Source organism: Phascolarctos cinereus, unplaced genomic scaffold (genome assembly GCF_003287225.1).
Source record: "Phascolarctos cinereus isolate Bilbo 61053 unplaced genomic scaffold, phaCin_HiC Scaffold_7;HRSCAF=346, whole genome shotgun sequence".
In the NCBI taxonomy this organism is placed as follows: domain Eukaryota; kingdom Metazoa; phylum Chordata; class Mammalia; order Diprotodontia; family Phascolarctidae; genus Phascolarctos; species Phascolarctos cinereus.
The window spans coordinates 167,433,994-167,452,185 of NW_027556180.1; the positions used below are offsets into that span (position 1 = coordinate 167,433,994).

The following is an 18,192-nucleotide window of genomic DNA, read 5'->3' on the forward strand; positions in this document are numbered from 1 at the left end:
TACACACATACAGAGACACACACACATATACACACACACACATGTCTGTGTGTGTGTATAGATAGAGAGATAGATAGATAGATAGATAGATAGATAGATAGATAGATAGATGGATAGATACACACATACACATATACCCTAAATGGGGTCATGAAGAATGAGAAACAACTGAAAAACAACTGAACAAGAAAAATAAAATATTATTACTAATGAATGTTGAGTTATTGAATTTTTTTGACAATGTGCTCTTGTATCATTCCTTTACTTCTTCAACCATTTCTCTGTCTCTTTTGCTTGAGACATTCCTGCCACTGAAATGTGGAGATCCCTCTTAGGTTTTGTCCCCACACTTTCTTTTTTTCTGTGTGCTCCATACCTTGACAATCTCTTCCAACCCCATGGCTTCAATGATCACTTTTATGCAAATGACTCTGAAATCTAACTCCTTAGATTCAAACTCTTCCCAGGACTTCAGTCTAGCATTACCAAGTGCCTGTTGTATATTTCCACTTGGATACCACCCACAGCACCTCAGATTTGTTATTCAAAACTTATCATTTTGTCTCAAAAACCTGCCTTACCTCCCAGTATCCCTCTATGTCTCTTAGTGGCATTATAATTCCCCCAGTCATGCAATTTCATGAACTGGAACCATATTTGACTTCTCTTTCTTTCTTGACTCACTCATCCAATGAGTTACCAAGCCTTGTTGATTCGATTTCATTTGAACTTTATTTCTACTCCTCTTGCAGAAAGTTAAGACCCTTATCAACTTTTATTTGCATTATTGTAGTAGCTACCTACTACACCTCAACCCCAGGTAAGTCAGGGGGATGTCTATCCAAACACATGAAGACTTGCCCTGGTGGAATGGACAGATGAGAATAAGTTGTTCCAACGGCCATGAAGGTGAGTGAAGCAGGGGCTATGGAGCCCTTAGAGCTTGGTCAGACATCAAAGATGCCAACACATCCTGGGCCATCACCATTCATCTTGATTTTTTGTCTTGCCACTAGACTTCAATGACTGTGGAAGAGAAAGTGAAGCTGATAACTTTGTGCAATTCTGCCTCACTTAAATCTAATTCACATTTAAGTCAAGATATCTCCCATGATGTCAATGGTCCTCTCTGAAAATGAAGGACAAACAACAATAGCTATCTTTGTCACTATAGATGACTTAATCTTAATTAATCATGAGTTCTTTCTGGGTCTTGTTTTCCTCATCTATAAACCCTTATCCTAGCATTTGAGGCCCTACAAATCTTGTTCCCAGCACCTCACCCTTTTACAGTTTTTTCTCATACTGATTTTCTTCAATTATTCTCAGTTCCAGCAGAACTAGACCATTCTTATCTTGACCTTTTAAAAGTTCTTCATTTAAGCCCCAAAGATATATTCTCCTCCATGAAATCATTTCTCCTTCTTTTGGCTAACAGCATTCTCTATCTCCTCAAATTTTTCATTGAGGTTGGTATGGACCTCTCCTTTGCACTTATCTTTCTCTTTGTATCTATTAGCCATGCATTTCTTATCCTTCTGTCTATCCCTATGATAATCTGTGTACTTTTATTCTTCCGCCTATTAGATTATAAATTCCGTCAGAGCAGGATTTGTGTCCTATTTCTGTAACCGTAATATCTAGCACAATGCTTTTTATGTAGTAGTCAGAAAAAAAAATTTGTCAAATTAAATTAAATTTAATTGACTAATCACTATTTCCTAAATATGCCCTGCACTTTCCCACCTCCTACTTTTCTCCTTCTATTCCTTCCACCTACAATACTCATTTCTTCCTTCTTACTTCCCTTACTGCTGAAATTCTGCTCATCATACAAGACTCAGCTCAAATGATACTTTTTCCATGCTATGATCATCTATATTCACATAGGACTTTGGTTATACATCTTTTGTGACACATTTCCACCAACCCTATGTTTGTGTATATGTCTAATCTCCATGGATTGTAAGGTTTTTGAGGGTGGGGTCAAAGTTCTTTTTTCCTTTGTATAATCCACATTGCCTTGGGTATAATAGATACCAGGAGTGTCCTGGAACCTTGCATGCCAGAGCCAATATTATATTTTTAGTAGAGCATTTACAACTTCAAAATCAGCAAAAACTACAAATAAAGGCTTGATTTATTATTTTGTTGATTGTCTAGACTTAAGAAAGTGATGGGAAATATGTTAACAAATGTAGGTTATATTTAAAAGTTTATCTTGGAGAACCAGTTATTAAACATTTACCAGCATACCCCAGCAGGCCTCCAATAAATGACTGATGAATGGATAAATGAATGAACTAATGAGTTGGTCCTACAACACAGACCAGCAGAAAGTATAGTTGGAGTAGAAAAAACCACTGGTTTTGAAAAGAGAGAACCTGCATTCAAATCCTAGCTTTGCTGTTTGCTTTTAATGTTACCCTGGGCAAGTCATTTAACCCTTCTAGGCCATGGCTTCCTCATTTGTGAAATGAGAGGACTGGACTAAATCAGGGATTATTAAATAATACTGACCCCTTTGGTAGACGGGTAAAGTTTATGAACCCTATCTCAGATTTCTGTTTTTAAAGCATAAAACAGACAAACAAGCCCCCCCCCCCGCCCCCACCAATTTCTCACCAACATATTGTATTAATTTGGTGTCTTTCTCCTTTACCTCTCTAGGTTCTTAAAGTAGGAGAAGGTATCATCTCTTCTATGATGACCTAGGGTTCTAAGTGATGTCATGGCCAGGGGAACATGAGTTCTATACCTGTGGGTAATCTCCTCTAGGCTACATGGTAGGTTGGAGATAGGCTACTTGTGGTTAGCACCAAGGTTATTTATCATTAAGCTGAACTTTTTAGTTAGGAGAACAGTCAGTGCATTGTGATATGTTTGGCAGGTAAGTACCACAACATGGTTATAATGGCTAGAGGAAAGTCTGAACTTCTTAACCTGGGTGGTCCTTCCTGTCCTCTTCTTTTAACAGTGATGGATCTCAGAAATAACCTGGGGTGGTTTTCAGGCAGCAGATTTCATGTTCTTGGCTTCTACCTGAGTTCATCTTAACATTACTGTAGTTGCTTCATGTGTTCTGATTTACAGGCACACCTGCTGAGCTCTTCTTCATTTCAGATGGTACTATTGAAATATAGAAAATATGCCCAAGGGAACACACCAATTGCTGCGTAAATTTGCAGGTAAAATAAAGTCTTGCATATGACTATTTTCCACCTAATCCAATTAGCTCAAAAGGTTATCTTTGTACAGGGATTTCTTTTCTTTGTATTTGCAAGACAGCACAGAAAAATTAATTACTTTTCCTTTTCTCTCCATAAAATTTTCACCCTAAGTTTTAAGCTTTACTAAAAACCAGTGAGAGCTGTCAGCACCAGAGACACCCTTGCCTAACTCTTTAGCTTTTCCTCTTACCCCCTATTTAGCCAACAGCAGTTCCAAAACCCTTTTGTGACTCCAGGCAGCAAGAAATCTGACCAGGAGTTGGGTAGGTGAGCTTTTCCCCTTCCCTTCCTCCCGAGCTCAGGCTAGGGAAACAACAACTCTGTTCATTCTGATGAAGACCACCAAGACTTACCTCTTGCTCTGCCCCTGCCTTCTAGACTTCTAGACAGATTCTCTGCAGTCCCCCAGCACTTCCACTGATCTTACTTATGTAACCTAAAGACCTCCAGGCCTTGTCATCTGCCCTGATGATGTATCTTTAGGACTTCTGAGTTTTTCCATCTGCCCTGAAACTGAGCTTGCTTTTATGTGTTTGTCTGACCTGTCAGTGTATGAGTTCCTTGACAGCTGGGACTGTCTCAATTATTCTATTTGTATCCCCAATGCTTAGTACATATTAAGAGCTTAATAAATTCTTTTTCATTTGTCCTCCCTCCCTCCTTCCTTCCTTCCTTCCTTCCTTCCTTCCTTCCTTCCTTCCTTCCTTCCTTCCTCCTTCCTTCCTTCCTTCCTTCCTTCCTTCCTTCCTTCCTTCCTCTCCTTCCGAGAACTGGTTGTTAAGCATGTTTAAGTATACCACTGGAGGTAGCAAGCAACCTTTGCGAAAGCATTCAGGTGGAATATGAAATGTTATGTGTGGGGAATAGCAAATAGGTCAATTTGGCTTGAAAAATAGTGTGTAAGAGGAAGTGCGATATGAAATAAGCCTGGAAAGAGAGATTAGAGTCCAGATTGTAAAGGGCTTTAACTGCCAAACAGAAGCGCTTATATTTTATCCTAGAATCAGTAGGGAGCTACTGAAGTCTTTTGAGTGGGAGGGATGGATCTAGCCAAATCTGTGCTTTAGGAATACCAAGTTGGCAGCTGAGAGACTGGAGACACAGGGAATGATTTGGAGGCTACTTCAGCAATCCACAAGGGAGATGATGAAGGCCTACACTGGGATGTCGGCCAAGCAAACAGAGAAGAGGGGATAGATGTGAGACCTGATGATAGAATCAACCAGACTTGGCAACTGAAGGGATATATAGGTAAGGGAGAAAGAAGGGTCCAGGATGACTCAGAGGTTAGGAATGTGTGACTAGAAGAATGACAGCCCCTTCAACAGAAATAGGGAAATTAGGAAGAGAGGTAGGTTTAGGTCAGGGGTTGTTAACCTCGTTTGTGTCTTAGATCCCTTTAGCAGTCTGCTAAAGCTGATGGACACATCCCCAGAGTAATGTTTTAAAATAATTAAAAGAAATGCTAATTTTCACTTAGAGGTTAATGAAGAAAATAGCTTTAATTTTTTTCCAACCCAAGTTTATCGGTACCCTGAAATCTGTGCATGAACCTCTCTAAGATTCTGTGGATATTGAGTTAAGAACCTTAGGTTTAAGGGAGAAGACAATGAATTACATTCTAGATGATGCCTATTATATATCCAGGTGGAAATGGATTCAGGACTGAAGCTTAAGAAAGATATGAAGGTTGGAAATGTGTAAGTGTGGCTGAAAAAGATGGGATTAAAAACCTCTAATGACTACCTTCAAGTACCCACAGGCACATTTTACATTCCAATTGGTATTAGATTTATTTTTGTGAATGTTTTATCTCCCCAACTAGAATGTAAGCAACTTGATGGCAGGGCTTTATTTATTAATTATTTTCATGCTCCCATTGAGCACAGTACTCTGTATATTGTATGTATAAGGTAAGTGTTTCTGTTTTTAACGAATTGATGGAAACACTCAGGAGTAGTAGAGCATATGGAGCTATATTCACTCGTCTGTAATGAGACATGCCCAAGGGAAACTACCTACAGCCTGCTTTCCTGTGGTTGAGAGAGAGAGGGAGTAATCTTTTTTTATGTTAATTTGCTTCCTGATTCTGGTTGTTTTTTCTTTCCGCTTGGATATGTGGGTAGCCTCTCTTCTGTCTTGCTCTTATCCTGGTCAATTTTCTAGTTTGGGAGATGAATGTAAGAATGTAATATCTCAGTGTTTTGTTTTGTTTTGTACTCTGGCGCTTTCGCTTATTTCCTGGTTAGCAACAATTAAATTTTAAAATTTGGGTGTTTTTTGTTTGTTTTGGCTTTTTTTTTTTTGATGCAGATTACTTTAGGGAAGAGCAAAGTTATGAGTTGTTAAAGGGCTCTCCCTGGTGGCCACTAGAAATAACTTCAGCTTGAACAAACATCTGTTAAGTATCCTCTAAGTATAGAGTATTGTGTGACACCCTGAAGGAAAAAAATATAGAGATATATGTGTGTTTGTATATGTATGCACACATGCACATATGTGTATGTATAAATGCATGTGTGTATGCATGCACGCAATATGTGTGTACATAGGTGCATGCCTATATATACATATAGACATATGCACACACACGTATACACATGCACAACTACATACACACACATATAAATATATATATATAAAAGTTATGATCCTTGGCGTCATAGGGCTTCCAAACTAGTAGGGGATATATTGCATATATAAGTGACTATGATACGAATTCATATATGGCAACTACATAAGAGAAGTGAAAACTACTGTTGAAGGTGGGGTCAGAGACTGGGAAGTTGGAGGACTGAAGAATTTCAGAGGAATGGAAGAGCCTTTAGAGCTAAGTGATAGATCTGAGGTTCTTCTGAAAGAGGCATACTTGAAGAATTGCCTGGAAGGCACGCTGATGGGCATGCACCCAACAATGAGATCATCCATGAATGGTCCTCCAACTTCCCAGTGTCGAGCAGGTCCCTCCTTTATATGCCTCTTCAGATCTCTTTTCTCTTCTATTCTCACACTGAAGCTTTTCCTCTGGTTTGTTTTTAATGGGGTACTTCATCCTCTCTGATAAACTAAAAAATGGAGAAGATTTCTCTGAAATCTGCTAATCTTCTCTTCTAGAACAGAGTGATCAGGCTGCACTTTTAGTTTAGACAGTAGTCCATGGAAAAAGTTGAATTGTGGTGGTTTCTGATTTTCTACTGAGTGGCATTGAGGGTGATATTCATTGACCTGATAACAACACATTCTTCCCAGAATGTGTACCCAAGATGGCAAAGAGAATCTTCTAAGACTTGTCAATCCAGATGACTACGACCCAGTTCTGGTGATTTAGACAGGCATTACAGTTTCAAAAGTAATTCAGGAAGCATTGTTGATAATAAAATAGTGGGGTAAGGTAATGAAGACCTCAGGGGCATAGGTAGTATTTTCATTACTGCTGCTGACTGAAGGAAAACTTTAGAAGAGAAAGGCAAATTTAGGAAATGAACAGCTAGTTAAGAAAATGTGTCTGAGAATGGGATTTGGATTTTGGATCACAGTTTAAAATTCAGGAGTGACAGAGTCATGACCAGAAATGGAATATACCTAATAAAGCTGATAAATGATATGTTGGTCTGGGAGTCTTGTAAATCTAGTCAAAAGGGCTTTAAACTAAAAATGAAGAGGAAGAGAGAAAACTACCTGTGAATATCTACTTAATTAGACATCATAAAGAACTGTCCTAACATAGGAAAAATCATAATAGTGATTACACAGAAATTCACAGGAGGGAAAACAAATCTAAGAAGGAGCCAACAATAAAACCTATGACCTCAGTTTTCTCTACACAAATGTGCAAAATCTGTAAGTAGTAGAGAAAGCATTTGAAACACATTCCTCTGGCTCCAAATCCACCACTCTATCCATCTTGTTCAAAAGGAATAGATTTTGCTAAGTGAAATGAGCAGAACCAGGAAAACACTGTTTACACTATCAGCAGCTTTGTGTGATGATCAACTATGAATGACTTCTTTATCTTTTCTCAAAAAAACAATGATCCAAGACAATTACTAAGGACTCATGGTGGAAATGCTATCTACGCCCAGATAAAAAACTGATGGATTCTGAATGCAGATGGAAGCATATATTTTTCACTTACTTTATTTTTTTGGTGTTTTTTTTTTCCCTTTGGTCTGTTTCTTCTTTCACAACTGTGACTAATATGGAAATATGTTTTACATAATTGCACATATATAACCTATATAAAATTGCTCACCATTTTAGGGAGAGGGGAGGGAGGGAGAAAAATTTGAAACTCAAAATATTGTAAAAATGAATGCAAAAAATTGTCTTGACATATAATTGGGGAAAAATACTATTAAAATAATAATAATAATTTTTAAGAGGAATAGATTTTAGAGGAAGCATGGCATTGTGGATACCAGCTCACTATCAAAGTCTGGAATGCCTGATTTTGAATCCTGTCTCTGACCTGTATCTGTTGTGTTACCCTGAGCAAGACAACTCTCAAAAACTCTAAAGTTGCAGAGAACATGCTACTCTGCATTGGTAGAAAAAATTCTTCACCTGGCACCCGCTATATTCACAACATCATAGGTATTGTTGAAACAAAACAAAAATGCAAAAAAGAAATACATCAGTTAGAAAAGATAGCATGGTAACTTTATATGTATCTCAAGAAGAAATATAGCTATGTATAAAAGAATGAAACTAGGGAAGAAGGTTTTTGTTTTGTTTTGTTTTTTGGAGGGGGAACCTTTGGATAAGGATGAAAGTAGGGAGATGCAAAAGTGATATTGTGATATTATCAACTGCTCAGATGAGAAAATGAGTGACAAATTTCTAACATGGATTACAAAGGTGGCATGAAGGCAGCCTATACCAGTAATATTTTTCTTTCAACTTTCTTGTAGGGGAGCTGATGAATTGCTGTCTTGTTTCTCTCAAAACTTTAATTAGATTAATTCTCAAATGAGAGAAATGTTGTCTATTGCAAACCCTATACTTAAAGCCTCTCCAACTTGGTAGGACCATTGAGCGTGAGCCTTTGAGAACCTATGATCACCTCCATGCTGCTAGTGTTAGAGTAGGACAAATAACTCTACTGCATTTGCTGCCCTTCCTGGTTTTAACTCCCAGGAACAAGATGCTCCTCCCAAGAGAATATCATTACGTCTTTTAAAATTTATTTATTTATTTTTTAATTTATGGAATAAAACAAGCATTTCTGTAAGATAATATAATAAAAAAGATGATTGTACATAAAACTGCAAATCTATTATGTACAACTTGCTATTCCTTTTAAATATATAATAAAGTTGTTATGTAAATTTCTTTTTTCTCCCCCCTCACCCTGGAGATCACTATCATTAAATATGTACGTGTGTGTGTGTGTGTGTGTGTGTGTGTGTGTGTATTGTAAAATCATTCTATATATATACTTCCAGTTATCAGTTTTTTCTCTGGTTGCAGACAGTGTCTTCATATGTCCTTTGTAGTTAATTTGGGTATTTATAATAGTCAAAATGACTTATTCTGTCAAAGTCATTCTTAAAACAATATTGCTGTTACACAATGTTCTTTTGGTTCTGCTCATTGTGTTCTTCGTTATTTCGTGCAAGTCTATCCATGTTTTTCTAAGATCATTGAACTCATCAGTTTTTATAGCATAGTAGTATTCATCACAATCATATACCACAATTTGTTCAGCCTTTCCTCAATTGACAAGAATCCTCATAATTTCCAGTTCTTTGCCAATACAAAGAGAGATGCTATAACTATTTTTAGAACACATAGGTACTTTTCCTTTTTCCCTAATTATCTTGGGAAAGAGACCTAGTAGTGGTATTGCTGGGTCAAAGTTGTATAGGCAATTTGTAGGCAAATTATGCCCAATTCTTTGGGCATAATTCCAGATTGTTCTCCACTTGGATCAGTTCACAGTTCCACCAACAATGAATTAGTGTCCCAGTTTTTCCACATCCCTTCCAACATTTGTTACTTCCCCTTCAATCATTTTAGCCAATCTGATAAGTGTAAAGTGATATCTCAAGGTTGTTTTAATTTACATTTTCTAATCAATAATTATTTAGAGCATTTTTTCAGTTCATCATTTCTAATCACCATCCTGCTAACTCAAGCCTTGATTGACACCACTTCCCTCAGCCTCCTCTCTCCTCCAATTGGAAGGTAAAGTACCAAACTCCTCCCAGTGTCTTCCTTTATACAGGGCAGAAACTGGACTTTTTAGACTCACTCCGCTCTGCATCCAGATGCCCCTGTGCCAAGTACCCTCTGGCGTTCCTCTTCCCCTCTCCCCAGCTGCTGAAGTCTTGCCCTATAAGTTAACCTTCTATTTAATGCTCTTTGTATACATCAGGTGTGTGTATATGTATATGTGTGTATGTATATATTATATGTGTGTGTGTGTGTGTGTGTGTGTGTGTGTGTGTGTGTGTGGTGTGAGGAGAGAGAGAGAGAGAGAGAGAGAGAGAGAGAGAGAGAGAGAGAGACTCTTTATGTAATCAGAGAGCCAACTTAATTTATATACATGTATATAAATAGGTATGTACCTGATGTAGCTATCAGTTCTGTGTACCCAATTGCATTCTTGGGAATGTAAGTTCCTTGAGTGAATCAACTGATTTTACTCTTTCTTTATATCCCAAATTTAACACAGTATTTGGCACCAATTTAGGGCTTAATAAATGCTTGTAGATTGATTGATGGAGAAAGGTGGAACTTTAAGTGAAGGGTGGAAATTCAATAAGCAAAATTGAGTGAATGGGTTACTGAATAAATAAACCATTCCAGATGTAGAGAATAGTATGAGCAAAAGAAGAGAGGTGGAAACCCAATTTAACTAGAGTATAAAGGGGATGGGAAATAGAGAGTATAGTAGCATAAAATAAGGACTGGAAATATGGGGTGGCACAAAATTGTTAAGGACCTTGATAGCCAAGTTAAGGAGTCTGAATCGTACTCTTTAGGTAATGAGAGAGCTTTTATGCTGTTTTGAATAGAAGAGAAAGATTAATCTAGCAGGAATATAAAAGATTGGTAAATCAGAAGGGAGGAGAACAGAGGGTAGAAATACTTATTAGGAGATTACTGCAATAATCTAGAATGTGGTAAGAAGAGTCTAAGCTGTACAATGGTGGTAGGAGGGGAAATAAAAGAGGAAGGGATAGATTTGAGAAATATTGTATTTCATGCATAAAATGGATGGAATCAGTAGTATTACATGAGAGAAGAGTGAAAGATAATGCCAAAATTATCCTTAGCATTCAACCATGATATTTTGGGAGATAGAAAGATATATAGTTAGACATATTCTGAACTGATAGGCTAATTGGAACCAAAGAGGATTGATTATTGATTATTTGAATTATTGATTGATCATTGAATAATTTAATTATTATCAACCTGGAGGGAAGTCTGTAGTGGAATGCCACAGAAATGCTCTATTCATGTTCTGCTCAACATTTTTAAAATGGGTGGTAAATCACTTGAAATTTTTATTATTCTCCTAAACGAATAGAAGAGACTTTTTTTTTTACAAATTATTTGGATGAAGACATAAATGGCATATATGATCATTAAATCTGTAGGTGACAAAATGCTAGGATAGAGAGCTAAAATGAGATAGTGTACGTAGAGTACTTTGCAAACCTTAAAGTAATAAAAAGTCCATTATTATTATCATATTATTTTCATCTTGTTCAGTGGAGTTCAGATAGTAATGGTCTTAGGAAAATTTATTATGCTACTATTATTCTTTTATGTTTAATGTTCTATGGACTACTACTACTCAGGTGGATGAAATGACTACTTCCTGGAATTGAATAAAAATATTAGGATATAAGCTCATCTTGTGTAGATTACATGAAAGCATCTTTGAGACAATTTTAATAGCAGATTAGATGACTGGGATCATAGGTACTTCATCCTGTTAGCTTTGATTTCTTCTGGTACATCTCTATATTTTGAAAGATTTTTACTCCATGTAATTTGGAGATGATGAATATTTGATATGGAGACATCTACTGAAAATGTCATCCTTAAGTTATTATGTCTGTAATTGTGGGTGACAGTTTTGTCTCTGAATGCTTCAGTTAATGTACAGTTTATTTGTTGAATTCTCAAGGATGCTTTACAGTCAATGTTTCTTTATTTACTTACTAGCTATGTAACCCTGGGCAAGTCACTTAACCCTGTTTTCCTTAGTTTCCTCATCTGTAAAATGAGCTGGAGAAAGAAATGGCAAACCACTCCAGTATCTTTGCCAAGAAAACCCTAAATGGGGTCGCAAAGAAACAGACACAACTGAAAACAATTGAACAGCAGCAAGAACAGAATTTGTGTTATTGGGATTTGTTTTCTGTTTCTGAAAGATAGTGAGCTTCTGGTATAGAATTCTGTTCACCTGAACATGTTTTTCTAGGTTTCTAGTAGGTGCTAAATTTTTGCAACTTAAAGTAATATGTGCAAAGAATTTGCACTGATCAATACAGTCAGGCTTCTTAAAAACTACCTTTCTGTAATTCCTACTGGCAATGACATGGTCCTATATCACTATGATAATCTCCTTTATTTTTGTAAACCCTTGTGACTCAGACATTTGTCCAGATTCTTTGCTGACATATTGTTAGTAGAATGCATATGAATGTTTTTATTGTTATTATAACTATTATTCCATCCTTCTCATATTTTTTTCTTTTCTAATTTACCCCCACTAACATTCTTGTTCCATTTATAATTTAATTTTTAATCCTCTAAAACTTTTGCTTCATTTCTCTCAAGAATTCTAGATGACCTTGTAGCCAAGCTGTGTTTATCTTTTAGTACTTGTTTGTACATGTTTTGGGTTATTTTCTTCTGGATTTGTGTCTTTGACATTTTAAGCATCATTGCACCACCTTATAACGAAAAGTTTTTTGTTTGTTTTTGTTGTTGTTGTTCAGTTTCATGACCCCATTGGGGAGTTTTTTGGCAAAGATACTGGAATGTTTTCCCATTTCCTTCCCCAGTTCATTTTACAGATAAGGGAACTGAGGCAAACAAAGTTAAGTAACTTGCCCAGGGTCACACAGCTGGTAATTGTCTGAGGCTGGACTTGAACTCCTGGCTCCTGGCTCCTGACTCCAGGCCTGGCACTCTATCCATTATGCCACCTACCTGCCCTGTTTGTTTGTTTACTTATTCAGAAATTCCCGTCTTACTGCCTTTTTTAAATGGATGAATGAGCATTTATTAAGCACTTACTGTGTGCAAAGCACAGAGGTTAGAAATAAAAAGAAAGATAGTCTCTGCTTTCAAGGAGCTTCAGTTCCAATGGGGAGACAATGCATAAGGAAGGTTTCAGCTGCAGATAAGAGGGGAAAGTCCCCTGGCCTTCAGGCAGCAGCAGCAAAGTAGACTTGCTTCTTCTTTAATATCATTTCCACAGAAAAAAAATGTTCTCCATTTCTGATGTTCAATCATTTGATAGTGACAAGAATTATTTTTTAATGTATAAACAAAGTATCTTAATATAGGCTTGATGCAGAGTGTGGTGAGTATATGTTTCCTATTTCCTTATTTTTGTTTTGTTTTTAATAGATTTTATTGATGTCTTTTGTTGTTATATCACTGAAATTCCTCCTTGCAGCCTTCTTCCTGCCTCTTCCCAGAGCCTTCAGTTTTTTTAACCTTTAATTTTGTATTTTACTTTTTTCTCAATTACGTGTAAATTTTTAACATTTTTTTAATTTGAAGTTCCAAATTCTCTCCCTTCCTCACTCCTCCCTCCTTAAGAGGAAGCAATTTGATGTAGATTGTGCATGTGCAGTCATGCAAAACATTTCCATATTAACCATGTTGCAAAAGAAAATGTAGACCAAAAAAAAAAGCCCAAGAAAAATTTAAAAAGTAAAAATGTGTGCTTTGATTTGCATTCAGACTCCCTCGGTTCTTTCACTAGAAGTGGATAACATTTTTCATCATTAAGTCCTTCAGAATTGTCTGGATCATTGTATTACTGAGAATAGCTAAGGCTTTCACATTTGATCATCACAGTATTGCTGTTACTGTGTATAACGTTCTCCTGGTTCTTCTCATGTTGTTCTACATCAGTTCATATAGGTCTTCCCAGCTTTTTCTGAAAGCATCCTACTCATCATTTCTTATAGGACAATAGTATTCCATCACAGTCATATACTACAGCTTGTTCATCCATTCCCCAATTGTTTGGCATCCCCTCAGTTTCCAATTCTTTGTCAAGTGTCATGGATCCTGATAGTGAGGACTTTCTGCTCTGCATCTTCAGAAGCTATGGTAGCAACATTATAAATACATTTGCCAGATAGCATCTCCACAGGGGGTGTTTCTTAGAATGATCACTGCTTGGTCTGGAAAGTGCTACCTTGGCCAGGATGCTTGGGTTTGCCTGCCATAAGTGATAGCTGCTATGGGTAAGAAAGGCAGCCAAACTCTCCATGATGATTGCTTCCCTCAAAGGTGGCTGGAAGGGGCAGGACTGGAAATAGGTCCAGTGGTGTGAGAGGCACTGCTTTTTCCACAGCTTTTGAGTTAAAGGTCTTGAACTGTCTCCATCATGGTCTTAGAAGAGGAGGGGGTCAAGGTGGTGCTGGTGGTTTGAGTCCAGCCTTCTCGAATTGGGTCTTTGTGTTAGGATCAGGCTCAGCCCACTTTTGGAGGGAAAGGCTTGTTTGGTTCTCGTTTGCATTCCTGATTTTGTTTCCCCAAGGTATTTAGTCCAGTGTTATTCAGGGAGCCCAGGGGTGGCCAAGACTGGAAGCCTACATACTTTCAGTGTTCCTAAATTCTTTGAGCTATAGTGAAGTCTTACTGATGCCTTCCAGATCTGAGCTCTACAGGCTCCTGGCCTAGGTTTGGTTAACCTCTAATTAACAGAGCAGCAGACTCACTAGTTGTTGGAGATCCAGTTGACTGCTGCTAGGTGTTTCAGTGGATACAGTCAGGACCTAGAGTAAGGAAGACTCATCTTCCTGGGTTCAAATCTTTGTGATTTGATCTTTGTAAGTGATCATTTGTATGGGATAGTATCAAAATCAAACAGTAGCTTGGTGACTCTGGGCAAGTCACTTAACCCTGTTTGCCTCAGTTTCCTCATCTGAAGAATAATCTAGAGAAGGAAATGTCAAACCACTCTGGTATCTTTGCCAAGAAAACCCCAAACGGGGTCACAAAGAGTCAGATACTACTGAACAACACAAGACTGCTGCAGATATCGGTTTAATATTAGGAAAATAATTATGACTATGCCCAAATGGAATAGGATGCCTCTGTCTCTGGAATGAATCCCTTATCACTGGATTATTCTGGCAAAGAGTGATCATTTGTTCGAGATAGTATAGAGAGATTCATGTTTAATGTGAGAGTTGGACTCATTGAATGTGGAGACATCCCTTCCAAGTCCACCATCTTTTCTAATCTCTTTTATTTTGCAAGTGAAGAACCAGACCCAGATAGGTAAAGAAACTTTCTCCAGATCACATGGGTAGCTAGCATTAGAGCAAAGACTAGAGCTCAGAATTGTGACTCAGCCCAGAGCTCCATCCACAGGACCATGCTCAAGGAAATGGTAAGAAAGAGCAGGTCCAAGAATACAAAGTTCTTGAGGTTGCCCAAGAGGCCTTTGGGAAATGGAAAGAGTAGAGCAGCATTAAGGGAATTTCCCTGGAAGGCAGAAGTTCTTTTGTGACTTATGATTGAGGCTAAAAAAGAAAAGTATAAATAATTCTTCTCTGACTCAGCCAGGTTTTGTGATGATATTTGCCAAGACAAAGTTGTTGAGGGAGGGACGTGGGAATTATTATAGAAGTTCAACCCTAAAATGTTATGATCTCCTTAAATGATTAGGAGAGTTTATTTGAATATTTGAGCTAAATAATTCAAGTTAAGAGAATGGGAATTAAATTTAATGAGCACATTCACAGTTTTGTGTGATCGGTTTTTGTCAAGTCCCATACATGTGTCCAGATATAATGGGGAAATTCGCCAAGTCAAGGTTAAGAGAGGTGGTGAAAAAACTGGACCTCAGTGTCTCTGAATCTTGGCAGTCAGTCCTGCCTCCCCATGTCTTCCTTGTTTGTGACTTAGATCACATACTATCTCAGTTCCTTTTCCTCCTTAACTGCTGTTACCTGGCTTACTCTTAAAGGAGAATGTTTTTCTTTATTCTCTCCTTTATTTTTTTCTCTCCAGAGACACAGAATTCACACTACATAAGTGGCTGCCAATTCTGTGTGTTTCTATGGCTGGATTTAGCTACTAAAGTAATCTGCCATTTCAGAGTTGATGGCTTGTTCTGAGATGACTGGCCCTCCTGCCTTCTCTTCTTATCACCTCCTTCCCTATGATCACTCATTTTCACACACCCTTCTCCCACTTTGTGTCCATACTTCTAAAGGGATTACTTTTGTATTTTAATCTCATTTGGATTGAGAGAATGGGAAAAAAACGAAACAAAACACTAAACATCGATAAACAAAGCTATTGTGTCCTGTAATGCAACTGTACCAGATTTGTAAATGTAGAGAGAAAAGAATAGGGAAGGAGAGAGAAGATAAAAAACAAAATTTCCTAAGAAGGAAAGATAAGGAGCCAAGATAAAGGGGGAAGAAAGACAAAAACAATGACTAAGGATCCAGCCAGAAGATAGAATATATCTTAAATTCTTTGGGGGCTCATTTATGTCTTTTTATCCCTACCACCTAACTCAGTGCCTGGCATATTTTTTGTTGTTCATTCATTTCAGTCATGTCAAACTCTCTGTGACCCCATTTGGGATTTTTTTTAGGAAAGATAATAGAATGGTTTGCCATTTCCTTCTCCAGCTCATTTTACAGATGCAGAAACTGAGGCAAACAAGGTTAATCGACTTGCCCGGGGTCACACAGCTATTAAGAGTCTGAGTCCAGATGAGTCTTCCTGACTCTGGCCCCTCACTCTATCTACTGCCCCACCTAGCTGCCCTGTCTGGCACATAGTAGGTACTTAATAAGGGCTTGTTGATTGACTGATTGCATTTTTTGAGATCAGATGAGTGAGGAGAATTCCCACATGCAAAGAGGAAATGAGGCTTGATTTTTAAAAAGAGTGACAGCCTGAATACTATGTTTGGATCTTAAATACAGATACACAGATGAGAATTCTTTTATTCCTTTTTTTTTCATTGTAGATGAACGGGGTGATTTTTTGGGGAAAATAAACTTTAGGTTTCATTACTGTGAAGGAAAATTAAAAAAAAACATCCGATGACCCACTTTCCTGAGACTGTTGGCTGAAATTAAATGGTTGATAAATCATCACCTACAATTAATATTTAGATATATTTGCTTTGGGGCAGCTAGATAGTACAATGATTAGAATGCCAGCCATGGAGTCCTGAGTTAAAATCCAGCCTCAGAAACCTACTAGCAGTATGACCCTGGGTAAGTCACTTACCCCTCTTTGCCTCAGTTCTCAAAATGAGCTGGAGAAGAACATGGCAAACCATCCCAAATGGGATCATGAAGAGTTGGGTACAACTAATCAACAACAACAACAAATTTGCTTTATGAATGAAGCAACTAATGGTGAGTACTGTATCCTCCTCCTTACTCTAGTGGGGGTAAAGTAGGTAAGGGGAATGGAATTCTATGGCTTTCCCAGGATTCCTTTCAGATGCTGCATTGTGAATCTGTAGCTGAAAAGGAGCTAGGACAAGTTTCTCCTAGGCTGAAGGGTTTGTCTGGTGGTCACTCAGCTAACCTGGGAGGGAGGGGTGCAATTATGTGAGGGAAATGGAGTCACCATTCTTTAGGGAGGAGAGGACTGACTAAAAGAGTGCTGGATGGAAATTCTTCAGAGTCAGAGCAAAGCTTCTGGGATGATGATGATGAGAGTGTAGGGGAGGGAGGTTGGAAACTTTCTTTCCCCTTTAATGCAAGTTCATAGTGCAGGGAAGTCAAGACCGCCAGATGTATTTTGGCCCAGACCTGCCGGACTGATACAAGTGATGCTTTGTTCTAGACCAAATTAATATGGGTTTTGTTCTGTGAGAAAGTCGTTTCCTCTATAGAAGTTTCCCGCAGTGCCTTCTGTTTGCTCTTCCTGAACCTGGTGTTTATTCCTGCTCCTTTCCCTGACAGTCTATTTCAGCTGTTTCACTTAGGGCTTCTTCATTTTGGACTTCTCATTCATAGGCCAAATCACTGTTTCCCACTCCCAGTTTGGGGAACCAAATCCTTCTGGATAAAAATGTTTCCCTTGTAATGTGTTGAAAATGGTCATTTGCCAAGAAGTGTCTCTGTTCATTTTTCTTCCTTTAATTAATCTTCTCCTACAGTGCTCTGCACATTCATTATCTTTCTTCCTTCTTGTCAAAATGGGAATAAAACTTGCTGTCCTTTTGACACGGCCTAAAAATCCTGAAATAATCCACAGCCCATGTTGATAATTTTAACTTACCGTATGCTTAAATGTTGAATTAATTATACATTACAACTTGAACTCCCCAATCTAATTGTATTAGTTCTTTGTTTTCTACTTTGCTTTGTGGAGTACTCTGCTTGGCACACTCTTTAACTGAAATATATTATCTTCTTAATCGTTAGAGGACCATGTATTATTCTGTATAATTAACTTGACATTATTTTCTTCAGAAATTTAATTCATTCCAGATCTTGGTTTCAAAGTGAGATTTGTATGATGCATAATTAACACAACAAAAAAATCCCCCAGAAACCCAAAACCTTCCCGGTAACTGCTTCCTCCAGAATAAAATATAAAGCTTCTATGGAGTTCAAGGCTTTGTTTTCAGTGATTACAATGTGTATTTATGTGTTTGTTGCAGTATGTGATAGTCGCATTCTTGACATATGTGATTACAATGTCTCAAGAGACCAGTGCAAGAAACTAGGATGCTGCTTTTTAAAAGAAGTCTGCTATGTAAAAGCTG

At 37.7% G+C, this 18,192-nt stretch overlaps 1 long non-coding RNA gene across 1 annotated transcript; it reads left to right on the forward strand.

Annotated features, from left to right (window-relative positions):
* The first annotated feature begins 2,770 nt into the window (after window positions 1–2,770).
* Window positions 2,771–18,192, forward strand: LOC144454797 (uncharacterized). Its single transcript, XR_013483341.1, has 3 exons — window positions 2,771–2,890; window positions 3,094–3,188; window positions 18,088–18,192. It is a non-coding gene; the product is annotated as an uncharacterized LOC144454797 (long non-coding RNA).